Raw genomic sequence first — 13,359 nt, 5'->3', positions numbered from 1 at the left:
GTGTTTGTGGCTCTCTCCTGTCACTAATCAACCAATGGCCTCAGTGTCTACCCAGAGTTACTTCTGTCTTTGGGTGGCACAGTGCTACCACTCCACAGGGTTTTATCACTGGGCAGTGGCTCTGACCTCTCCTCTCCAGACTATGGTGTCTGGTGGATATCATCCATGTCACTGGGGAGGATGTAGAGAGATACCATGCCTCCTGCACAGACCTGGAGCGTCCTAATCGCTGCTGGCTGAGATGCCCATATATCCCACAACACACACCAATAACTTGAGCCTCACGGACGAGTGTTGCATCTGCCGAATTTTGACTTTCTAGCCCTGAGGCATGACCCAAGAGTGCTCCAGGAGATTTAGCTTCCAGTTTAAAAAGAGAAGAGCCTATTTCCACTTTCCTCAGAACTGGGTTGTTCCAGGAGCAGTGGGAGGAGCAGGGTCTGCCCTCCCATGGGTTTGAGACCTCTGTCTTCCTTATAGCACCATAACCACGGCTGCTTCTCCTCCTCCTTCAGCAGGAGGCTTGTTCCAAGCAAGCACAGCAGCACACCGGGGAGAGCAGGCAGCAGCAGAGCCTGGCCTTTCTCCTCCTGCTCCTAGTTTGCACAGGGTCTGGAGCAGTGGCATCCTCTTTAGGTTTGCTGCTACTGTCTCTGTCAGGCTTGTGTCACTGGGCTTGAAAGCTTTGCTAAGGACCAGAGAGGCAGTATGATTGTGAGAGCCATGTTTCCTTAGAAGAGCGATGAAGCTAAAAGCATCTGAACTGTTTTTACTTCAAAGAACTGAGAAAACTGAGCTGAAGCAAGACCGACAAAATTATAGCCCAAACAGCGAGCCAAGAAATTAGACTGCGTTCTGGTTCTCTTCATTATAGCTTTCAGAGGTACTTCAGCTGCTATATACAGACACACCATGAAATGATCTCAAGTGAAAATTGCTGGGGTGAATGTAGCATTTACGCATTTCCCTGGCTGCGAACTGAAGTCTCTCTCTGCTTTCCATCTGCCTTGAAGTCAAACCTCCTCACAGACCCCCCATTCCTTTCTCTCCTGCATCCCATCCAATTCCTTCCCTGAGACCTACTCACCTACCTGCCTCAGTGAACTCTGCTCTACCTATGGTTTCTTGTGGGTTTTTCAATGTAAACCTCTATTCTGGGCCAGAAAATGTTGAGACCTGCTGCTGCCTCCCTGGTTTTCTACCCTGTATCCCTGAAGTGCACCAGAAGACAGGGAGCACTTTAAGGTGTTATTCAAAACGACATCTTCCTATCTCACTGCCATTCGCATGCTGCTTTGGTAAAGCACTGCGGTAAGTGCTTTTCCTAAAGAAGTAAATAGCAGCTTTGTCAGAGTCATCTGCAGGGTACTTGCAGTTTCACAAGCCTTATAGAGCTTCAGGCTGGTTTATTCATTTCTATCAGGCCAAGCCTCTGAGAGCCAGAGATCAGGAGTTTCAATGTGCGCTTGTGTTTGAGTCTGGGGCTGTCTTTTCCCAGGACACAGTTGCAGAGCAGAGCTCTGAGCGTGGTAGGATCAGAAGCCCACAGCATTTAGTCTGGTAGATCTGATGAGCAGCAGGTATTCTGTTTAAGCCTGTAATACTTTCACTGTACTCCTGCAGCAGTGCTTACTGATCACTTGCCCAACACTGCCTGTTAAAGCCTTCTTCACTTCTGATTGTGCTGCACATAGCCCCTTCCCATGCCAGTGGCCTGATTCATGCTGAACACTTTCAAGAATGTTAAGCTAGAGCTAGAACACAAGCGGAAGAAAAACGTTCTTTTGCTGTTGTTGAAACCCTACCTCTTAAAATGGGAATCCCGTGTGTTTTACAGCTCAGACTGGAAATTTGACAGGGAATTGCTGCAGGGCTATAGAGGAACCATCTCCTGCTCATGAAGGGATTTGTCTGATGTTCCCCAATCCAGAGCTGAGGTTGCGCATACAGGTAACATCTCCTGAACAGGTCTGGGGGCCGAGTGCTTTGACCTGCTCTGAGGGCATGTGGGCTCCTTAGCTCCCGTGCAGTAGCAGGACTGACTCCTTTTATTACTACGGCATCTAGGAGGCCTGGCTGAGATAAAGAGCATCCTGAGCTGGGCACTGGGCATACCTGTAGTAAGAGGAAGCTGTTTTGCTGTATGCAGGCAAGACCTACAGCACAGAACAGTTGCAGCTGGAGCTGCAGAAGCTTGAGTCCCACCAGTGGAAAGGCTTTTGAGGGAGGTGTGGAGCAAAGACAGTTACTACAGGGCACACGGGGTGTCAGTGGCAGAGCAGTGCCATCAGTGCTGGCAGCCTGTCTTGTGGGACACGAGGGGACAAGATGTTGGTGCCCTGCTGAAGAAAGGATGCACAATGGCTCTGGAAATGTATTTTACAAGTGGCTTTTCAAGTAGTAGGTGCTCTGTGGTGTTTGACCTATACCACTGTCTCCATCCCTCCTGAAACCTTCCACTAGACCAGGTTGCTCCAAGCCCTGTCTAACCTGGCCTTGAACACTGCCAGGGATGGGGCAGCCACAGCTCCTCTGGGCAACATATTCCAGTATCTCACATGGCCAGTGCTCTAAAGAAAGAGAGGTTTCCTGCATTGGTTTCCCTGTTTAACACAGCTGTGTACTGGTTCCTGACTCATGTAAACACCATGTTTTGGGGTTTTTTTGTTCTATCTAACCTCTTGGTAACAATGATATGGTGTGGTAGTGAGTCACACGGGATAATGATGGTGTTTAAAACACAGTCTTTGTCAGTACCAAATGTTTTCTCTTTTAATTTCACCAACTATCTTCTTATGAGGGAAGATTAATGACATCTAATATGCTTGAACAGAGGCTTTCTAGGGAATGGGTTCTGTATGCACATCCCTTAAGAGATCATCACTGGATTACAGAATGTCAGGCCTTTCTTTACTGCCATAATGCATATTCCTGCATTGTTTTGTTTGCTTACAAACTTGCACTGTGCTTAGGCTCTGTTGTTGGTTACTTTAGCTTTTTTGGTGCCTGCAGAACCAGCTCACACTGTAATGTGAGGTGCCTGAAGAGCACCTCATGTGCACATCATCCCACTGGCTTGTCCTCCCCGCCTTCCCCAGCCATCTGCAGATCAGCCAGCTCTGCCTGATCATGAGCTTTTTGAAGGGTAGCTCCAAACTGCCCTTCACCTTTTTGCTTAGCTCAGCTTAGTCAGTTCACCTCAGTCCTGCGCTTTGCTTTGGAGGGACACTGTCCTCTCTGTCCTGTGTGAGAAGGCGGCTGTTGCTAACCCCATCTGCAGAGCCACTGCAGCACATTTTGGTCCATGTGCTAGGGAGCAGTGGGAGCAGGGAACTTGTCCCTGTGCCAGCATCTTCCCCGCGGGGCCTCCAGGGAGCTCACAGCTGGGGGAAGGTGCTCTGCCCTCTTGGAGTAGCTCCAGAGGCAGTCCCACATCCAATTTCAATTCCTCCTCCAGAGCGGGGTGATGATGGTCTCGCTCCAAAAGGCAGAAATAAGGAATTAAAGATGCTGGTTCTCTGTGTTTTCATCTCCAGCCTAGGAGAAACACAAAATTGTATTAAGTCAAGTGCTGTTTGTTAAACTGATCAGTAAAAAGCCAGATAGTTTTTCTCTAGCAGCTCTGACCAGCACAGGAGCGCAGCAGTGAAATTAGTCATTCTTTTATCACCGACCTGGCTCTGTTCTTGGCCCTGATTATGCTGTTATTGGGTTATAAGATGGTACCGCCCAAAGCAAAGACCTGCTGTTGTGAGGTTCATCTCCCATCTGTGACCAGAAAGATTCAAGCATGAACACCCAAGGGGAATTGCTGATCTTCTCTCTTAGGTCTAGAAAGAAGTCCACAAAAGGGACTTTTTTACAAGCGCATGTAGTTATAGGACAAACTTCAAACAAAGCATAGGAATGGCTTCAAACTGGAAAAGAGGAGATTTACATTAGATATTAGGAAGAAGCTCTTCCCTGTGAGGGTGCTGAGGCACAGAGAAGCTGTGGCTGCCCCAACCCTGGCAGTGTTCAAGGCCAGGTTGGACGGGGCTTGGAGCAACCTGCTCTAGTGGAAGGTGTTCCTGACCATGGCAGGGGCTGGAGCTGGATGAGCTTTAAAGTTCCTTCCATCCCAAACCAAGCTATGTTTCTATGATGACTCTATGAAATAAACCACATTTTGCTATTAAATGACTGTATGAAATAAATCGCATTTTTGGTTGTTACAAAGTCCGTAGTTTCTGGTTCACTACTGAAATTTTAGTCTGGAGTTCCCCCCATGAAAGCTTTTGATTGTAAATTGATTCCCAGGAGAACAAGCGAGGTGTCTGCACTGAATCCGGATTCATGCTCAGGCATCTCCAGTCTGGCCCCAGATTGCTCTTGGGGCAGCCCCCCAGTGCCACAGTGCACTCTCCCCTGGAGTCACCAGCTCACTGTGATGCTGTCACCTTGCAGGTGGTATGGTCCCAGTGGTTCTCCTTTCTCCCAGGGGTACCTCTGATCAGCTGAGTCAGCTGTCTCAGGGTTTCCTCTGCCAGTGCAAAAAGTGGGGTGTTTTGCTTTGGAAGGTAATCTTTGCATTAATAGCAATCAGTCTGTAACCACACAAAAGTCTGAGAGCCCATTCTCTCTTCGAATTAACATGTGCATGTAACAGTGCTGGTATCTAACAAAAGAAAATGATCATGTCGCTGCTATTAATGTTTCTGAGGCAAACTGAGCAGCAAAGCTCACCAAATTCCTCCTGCTGCTGACATGGGAGCAGCCTTGTGGGCTGTCCCCTTGCCTGGTGTGTATGTTACCTTCGCAGGTAAGATGTGGCCCAGCTATAGTGTTGTTTGCATTGAGGAGCTTCACATTTACAGGATGACCGTGTCAGTCGAAGTAAGGAAACTTTCAAGTATGCAGAAATAAGTTTTAGCATTGATTAATTATAAATACCTCCAAAAAATTAAGACCAGACACCAAATGCAGAGAGAGAACTACTTGTTATTTCTAACCTTTTCTCTTTCAGTGAAGAACATTAATCTTTTCAGTCCCTCATTAGAGATGTCTGTGCTATCAAGGCAGGAGACCTGGGGTGCAGCAGCCCAGACAGGGGTTGTCTCACCAGAGCTAAAGCAAGGGTCCCTACACTGAACCAGACTAAAAGGCTGGCTGCATCCTCAGAGATTTATTTCTTGGGTAGGGTTTTATTTCTTACTGCCTTAATGTTTCTTCTTTTTCCTCCTGAATGGAAATTGCTCATGAGCTGTTCCTTCACTAAAACATAAAGCTATGAAACTTTTAAGCGCCCAGAGGTTATTGCAGCACTGTGCAAGACTTGCCCTCATTCCGGGAGGGACTGGAGACAACTAAACTGCTGTTACTCGCCTTGCTCTCCAGCTGCTGTTGCCTTAATGGGTCAGTGCTCACTGGTGTTGGCCAACCCTAGTATAATATTTAGGTAATTAATTCCTTGCCTCAACCTTCCTTGGGGTACTGAATATTTCCATAAAAGTTCTTGTTGGCTGTATGCTTCCCTCCGGATTCTGAAAGTAGAGAGAAAGTTAAAGTATTTCTAGGACCTGCAACAATAAGGGCATTTGCAATTAAGGAAATCCATGCTTCAGTGCATAGGACTGAAGGATGGTCCCAAGTCATTTCCTGACGTGGATTCGTAATGACAAGAAAGGAGAGACATCGTGTTATAGACTTTACCATGAACTTTTAGAAACCATAGGAGTTGTGTTTGATAAAGGTATCAAATATAAGAACGAAAGGCAGTAACCTATTCTTATCCGTTGAAGGCAGGTACTAATCCATTTCAATGATTTTCTTCTCTTTTGGAAAGCCAGTACCAGGTGAGGTGAATTAGCAGGTTGTTCTTTCTGGTTAAGGCTTGTTGATTTATATCTTCTTTTCAGTTAAAAGCTTTAACACAGTGCCATGTTTGAGCAGTTTGTAGGAAGAACATTTCTGTATCAATGCGACACAAACTACCAGTACTAAATTAGGGAACACAAATGACAAAAATACCCTTTCAGTTCTGCCTTTCAGTAGAAACTTCTCTACGTCTGTAGATGTTTGATTAGTTTAAACAGTGTATTTCTGATCTGTAGGATTTCACTTACAGCAAACAAGCAAATATTAAGGAACCTTTGTGTTTTAGGGGCTTGGTAACAAATTCAAAACATAATAAGAATGTAACAAAACTCCGCATGGGATCTTACGGAAAGGGAAAGGAATTCTTAAACCAAATCTCTGGAAGGTTGTAGTGAGGTGGGTTTCTTTTCCCAAGCAGCAAGCAACAGGACAAGAGGATGCCAGCACCAACATTTCTTTGGCGCTTTTTCAAACATCTCCTGAGGCTGGTACAGGATGGTCTGCTAATGTTTTTCTGTCTCGCATACATTTTAACATGCCATTGGCCTTGTTAAGATCCTTGGGTTTATGATCTGCTCTTCTCCTAAGCAGCTGTTTATACACTTTATTAGTGGTGACTAATTAAGTCCCTTGAATAAAGTCCTTTGGAGGCTGTCCAAAGACAAACCCAAATAAGCCTGGGCGCCGCGATGAAACACAGTCATTAAAATATCTTCCCAAAAGCCACGTAAGCAGATTGCAAATGGACCAAAGAAAGGTCTGATGAAGAGAGGTGGGTGTGAAGGTATATAAATCCAGGTAGGCGTCATCCAAAACCTAGGGGATGAGGGGGAAGGAGACAGGATTAAAATGCCTTGAGGCTCCCTTTGCACCTATCTTACACTCAGCAGCTTGTATTTATGGTCAGCTCAGGTCACTAATGCAGTTCTGGCCAAGGGGCAGAGAGGAGACCTGCAGCCCTGAGCTGTCACACTGCCGTGCCTGCAAAGGCCACAAAGCATTCTGAAGCCATGAGTGGCTGTGAAGCCAAGCTATTGACCTTGATGTGCTGGACAGTAAATCCCCATGGAGGCATCCTGCTTGGCTTCAGAAGGCGTCTGGGCAGGCAAGAGAAAAGCAGTTAAGAGCAGGTGAAGTTTTGGTGCACTGTTAAGCTGGGGGAAAGAGGCAGTGAGCAGTGTGAGGGGCACAGGCTGTGCATGCTAAGGCACCATGGTGCCCCAAATCAACCCATGCTTCTCTCTGCCTGTCCTGCAGCTTGTGGGGCAGGATGGAGGGGTTTGGTTAGTCATAAAATCATAGAATGGTTTAGGTTGGAAGGGGCCTTCAAAAGTCATAAAGTCCACACACACACACACACACACTTGCCATGGGCAGGGACATCTTCAACTAGATCAGGTTCAAGGTCAGGATGGACAAAGCCTTGGGTGACATGGTCTAGTGTGAGGTGTTCCTGCCCATGGCAGAGGGGTTGGAACTGGCTAATCTTAAGGTCCTTTCCAACCCAAACATTCTATTGTTCTATGGCACATCCACCACCCCTTTAGGCAAACGCATCAAGGGGTTGAGAGGTGAAGCGAGGAAGAAACTTAATTTGACCCATTTGGAGAGCTGGCACCTGGCAAACCCTTCCTCCAAGGCAGCGGACACTTGCTGAAAGTTTGGGCAAAGCTGCTGCTGAGCAGCAGTGGGTACAGCCTTAGTAAGCCTCTGCAGGCAGGACTTAAGGACAGGTCTTGGGCACATGCTGCCAGAAGTGATGAGGGGTCAGTTGCATGCCTGATGTAGCAGAGATGTGGTGACAGCTTTTCTTGTGGGAGGCTTCAAGGGAGTTTCAAGACCTAGGAAAGCACAAGTTGTGGTTGCAAACTCTGGAGGCTCCTTGCCAGCTTGCTCTGTATCTTTAGGCCATGACTTAGGTGAAGGCAAAGCACCCATTGCCCAAATCCCTGGGGCAGGCTTGGTTTCCATGGGCGCAGGTTTGCTGGCGGAGCAGCTGGGCTGCAGCTCCACACTTTGCTGGTGGCCAAGGTGTAGAGGTGCGACACCGCAAAGCCCCAGCACTCTGTGCAATGGGATGTGCATGGCCTAAATTTTAGAAGATGAGGATATCTTGGGCTGAGAAGCTTTCCTTCTCCTCACATCACTATAGACATGAGCTTGCAGATGCTTCTCCTCTCTTCCCTCCTCCCGGAACTCGTGTAGCGGTCTCCTTATGGCTTATTTCCACCATGGAGGAATGCAGTTGTCCCACACATTGCAGATGCTACACTGGGAACTAGAAGTGCATTTGCAGGCAGAAGCAGCTGACTGCAGCTCAGTGACGTGCTCATTTATGCTTCTTTCAGAGGATAGCTTTTAATATAACCTCTTCAATTTTCTTTGTAATAGCAATGCCTGCTGCGGTGGGAATTGCAAGAGCTATCGCCTTATAGCTTACATGGCTTGGTGGCAGCATGGCCAAGGGGGCTGCGCTGTTGTGTGATCAGCATCTTCACGCTCTCCTGTCCAGGTATGATCCTAGGAGAGTGCTGGGTGATGATGGGTTTCCAGGGTTGCATGCAGGGAAGGAGAAACCTTGGGCTTTGTCTGAAATGCTGCTATTTATTTGCAGTGAGGGCAAGTTGCTTTTAGCACTCGGTGCTTCCCTTGGTGCTGCAGGCCTCCAGAATCACGCAAGAAGCAAACCAGGAGGGGTATGCTGTTGTCTGGGGAAGCTAAGCTCCTGTTGTTTGTGTATTTGTTTGTTTTCTTTCTTTCCTTCCTTTAATTGCTTTGTTTTTACTCTCTTCCAGACAGCTGGCTCTGTCTCATTCATCAGGCTAATTGATGATGGGCAACGTGGCTATATGGAAAATAGAACTTGTCTGAATAGCTGAATTCTTCCTCGCTTGCATATTTTAATGAGATGAGATGAGATGAGATAGATGTGGTTGCGGTCAGTAGTACTGCCAGTTCCGTTATCAGGCATTTCTTCTGGCTTGGGCAGAAAAGCCAGGCTTGAAAACCCTGCAGCACACAGGGATTTGAAACTATCAGCCATGATACTGGTGTGAGGTTCATCAGTGCTGTGCTATGAGGACAGTGTCTGCATGAAATAAACGCTAAATCATTGTCGCCTACAATCTGCTGGTTGGCATAAGGGCTACCACCGAGGGGCACATGTGAAGCAAGCACTTTTCTGGGACTGATGTAGGCTACGAGACCATTGTCTGCTGCTTTGTAAGCACACAGAGATTTTTTGGCAGAGCGAGTTTCCACAGACACTTTTAGTTCCTTGGATTGATGATATTTATGCCTTTCCTCCATCCTAATATAATGACTTGGTCTGCAAGATGCATTGTGCAGCACCTGTGCAAGTGTCACAGAGATGTCATTGATGATGATGATTACTAAAGCACCTGTGTCAAGGCCTTGAAGCACAGTTGTCTCCATTTCACCAGGACCTCAGGGAGCGTCTCTGATACTCAGAAAGATGTGCAATGATGGCAGTATTCATCTGGTCTATACCCATACAGTTGTGTAAGGGCATCCTCCTGTGTCTCATGAAGGAAATCACATTTTTTGTTCCTTAGGGGAAATGATATTTCAATCTCCTGTTGTGCTTCAGACCTGGGTTCTGTGCACAGACCCACCAGTGAATGGGGCAGCCAAGGAAAACTGCAGGAAAGCAAGCTCTTGGCAAACGAGGCAGCGTTCCAAAAGCAGCTACATCCTGCCTTCTAAAGGCACTGGGGTTCATCTCTGAGGAGCTGCGTGGATGCTTTGCCTCCTTTGAAACAGAGCCGTGTTAGACACACAGAACTGCCCCCATGGACCTGGCCTTAAAGTGTTTAATAAATCTCTTTAGGCCTCCTAAATCGTAGAGCTACTGTTCTGAACTGTTCTGCATCCCATGGGTATCCATTGGGAACATTAGGACTGCAGCCCTCTGGAAAAAAAAAAACCAAACCCAAGCTATTTTTTATGAAATCTGATTATAATTTATTTTTTTATCAGCACTTAGCAAAAGCCACAGTTTTGCTAAAAATTGCTTGAACTTTGCACATTTTCATTGGAAATGGGGATTATTCATCTTAGTTTTGGCACAAGGAAGCATTTTTAGTTGTATGAGAAAGTGGCCTGAAAAAAACTTTGAGGTTCCTGATTGATTTTTTTTTTTAGTTTTTCCTAAAATTCTGTTCTATTTCCCATGCTGTAAAATATGCAAATGTGAATCTTTAAACGTGCGTTTCTGTAAACCCCGATCTGGGAGTTGTGCTGTAACCTGAGCATTGGGCCACAGATCTTGCATTTCTTTATTGATGCTGTAAACAACTGTGCATTTAGAGGATATTTTTCTTCCTGTGGGGGCAATTTAGGCATTGACCCTTGCAGTGAAGGGTCTTTAGAACAAAACCGCAAGCACCTTAAGGCTCACCTTGTGTGTCCAGCCAGCAGTGAAGCTGCACCTTCTGCAGGTGGGCTAGGAAAGGCTGTTGGCTGTTTATGGTGACTCTGGAGGGGCTTGCTTGCTGCTGTGGCACCTGCCTTACTGTATGATTTGATGTATACTCTTTCACGGTCATATATATCTGTTTTGTTGTGTGTCTCGGCATACAGGCCTGGATGGAAATGCTTGAGCAGTCAAGCAATGTCAGGTCCCAGTCAGAGGAGACGATGGAGGTGTTCAGAATGAGGGCTACCAGGAGGCTGTGCTGGTGGTGAGCTGCAAATACCTCCACTGCCCAGTTCCATGGCTGTAAGAAGCCTGAGGACTGGGGGAAAGGCCTGCAAGCAGAGCTCTTGGACCATCAGGAGCCTGACACTGCACTCCCTTTGCTAGCCTCGCAGCTTGGACATGGGGTACATGCACCTCTGGTGGGTTTAGGCTTCTACTTCATCCCAGCAGGTAAGAGAGAGCCCTGGCCATGGCCCAGCCTATCTGTGATTATTATAAGCATGAACTAACTCAACAAGGCAGGGCTCACTAATACTCGTCATCTTCCTCTGGCTAGAGTTGAACCCATGAATGGGAGGTGAAGGGACTGTGCAGCCACATGGCTCTTGCCATACTGGAGGGCCACTGGTGTGCTTCCAGCACCCTGTGTTGGGCCAAGGAACCAGCGCAGACCCTGGTTGAACACAGAGGAGTCCTAGCTGCTGTTTCTGCTCTTGGCAGCAGTGTTTTGGCTGAGCATTTCAAACCAACACAAATGTCTCCTGCCCAATAGCTTCTGATCTTAGAAAACCTGAAGGAGGGTCCTGAATCCACCGTAATGCGGTGCTTTTATGTTCAACTGCATCTTCTGATCCGTTTTGAGGCCTGAGGACCCAGTCCCCAAGAGGGCTGAGCTGTGACCATGGCTCAAGGTGCCCCAGGGTTTTCAGGGTGAGGAAACTTGTCCGAGCTGTGTGGCGGTAGGGGAGGATGTCTGTACCTGTATGCCCGTGTGTGTATCTGTGAGATGTCCCCATGTACTTCTAAGTGCTTTCTGAGGACATGCAGTGGCTCCCCAGAAGCCTATTTCCAGGCGTTCTTGCAGCTTTCCTACTCTCGGCTCCTACAGGTACAATTCTGAGGAGAGGTTTGTGTCAGGATCCTCATTTTAGGCTTATCTTGTGTGTCTACATGGGCCAGCATATCTCACAGCTGCTCCCCCACTCCACTGAGAAGCCACAGTCTCTCCTCTCCCTCCAGACCAAAGGTGAGGGTACAGCTCGAGAGCCTTTCTCTCTTCCCTGATTGAGGACAGGTTTCCTGCAGGAGCTTCTCCCTCATCAACTGAGTGTGTGATACCTCTAAGAAGCGCTCCAGCCTACAGGGTTGGTACAGGGACACATCCCAAATCACCTCTATTCCCTGGATCCTCCTCCCTCCTCCACTAAGCTCCACACTCATGGGACAGTGTGACCCTTGGCTGGGTCATAACAATGCATCACCCAAACTTGCTGACACCCTGGTACCAGTCTTGCCTGGGGAATGTGGTGGTTTCAGTGGTTCTTGGTGTGTGTGTCTGCGTGCCTTGTCTGGTGTGGAGCAGCTTGGTTTAGTTTGGTTTGCCTTGCAAGAATATAACCACAAACATGCTGCCAAATATACCATGGAGGTGCTTTTGAGGGATGCCAGGGGACCAGGCACCATGGCAGAGGGAAAGGCAGTGTCAGCCCCAAGTACAAGTGTGCAGAAGGGGGCTGATAACGACCCTTAGCATTTAATGTCTTGAACTACAAAAGCCGCATCAGTAGTGTGAGCACTGCAGTAAAAATGGGCTGATTTGGTGGAGGGGGAGGAAGATGAGACTGTGAGGGCAGGGCTTTCAGACATGAGATCAGCCTTCTTGTTCTTGCACCAGTTGTATCGTCACAGGTCTGCAAAAGCGGGTCTGGAGGTTGGGAGAAGGATGTGGTAGATGCAGGAAAGCTTGGGTCACCCATGACTGAGGAAACCTCAGTGTCCAGAGCTATCCCTGCATAGTTCTCCTCCTGACTCTGAGGGAAGTATGAGGGGTTAGACATGAGATAGCTTGGCATGTCTGCTGATGGTGGCTGAGAAGTAAGGGTTTAGTTCCATGCTAAAATACCCCTCGGAGCTGCTCATGGAGCAGCTTACCCCGCATGGTTTCTCCCAGTTGTCCTTCATCCCATTATGGAAAATGAAGCCAATTCTTTTGCATGCAGTTCATGCAGCAGAATGCAAAGGGACAAAATGGTCCTGATTTTCACAAGGAGAAAGTTAAGATAGGGTATTGGTCTTACCCTGGGGCTCTCGCTCTGCTCCAAGCAGAAAGCTACTTATCCTAAGGTAAACCTTACTGTTTGTTTGTAATAGGATGACCTGGAAACAAAATTCGGGGCTCTTCTAGATCCAATATGGTTTTGGTTAAGTGGGAGCAGTGTTTGGGCAGTGAGCAGCAGCTCAGCTTAGGTCCGCATCTCCAATTTCTACAGTAATTCTAATTCTCAGGCTTAGCATCCCCAGCTTGGCCATGTCTGTGCCCTGGTTTTTACATCACTTCTGCTGTTACTTGCAGCAAGCTTATCTCTGTTTTTCTGCCATTGGCTTAAGGGCGACCTGGGAGTGAATTTGGTGGGGTTTGACTATTCTGTGTTTTTAATGAAATTCATCAAACTTAGAATATTGCAACTCAATGGTTAATTGGTACTGAAGGGAAAACCTTAGTTTAGGTATGGAAAGTTCAGTGACATCCACTACGAAAATGGCAGGGCTGCAAGGACACAGCTGAAAGGTAGAACTGCTTAGATCTTCAGTAACTTTGAAAATACCATAAACTTTAAAATTTTTAAACTTTTAAAATGGAGCAGATTTCATTGCTTTTAAAAGTTACTTAAATGTAGCTTTCTTTCAGCTGCATCTCTGCTGCACACACACAGTGCCTGTGGGATTTTGACCATTTCAACCTTGGATCTGCAGGAAAAATCACTAGTGAACAGCATGAACCTGTATGAACCATCAGCTGGTGTTCTTTGCCACCATTCAACATAGTTATTAGCAGCTTTTAG

This window comes from Lathamus discolor, chromosome 4, assembly GCF_037157495.1.
Source record: "Lathamus discolor isolate bLatDis1 chromosome 4, bLatDis1.hap1, whole genome shotgun sequence".
Taxonomy (NCBI): domain Eukaryota; kingdom Metazoa; phylum Chordata; class Aves; order Psittaciformes; family Psittacidae; genus Lathamus; species Lathamus discolor.
The sequence above is the reverse complement of the archived record's forward strand: the minus strand, read 5'-3'. Positions refer to the sequence as shown.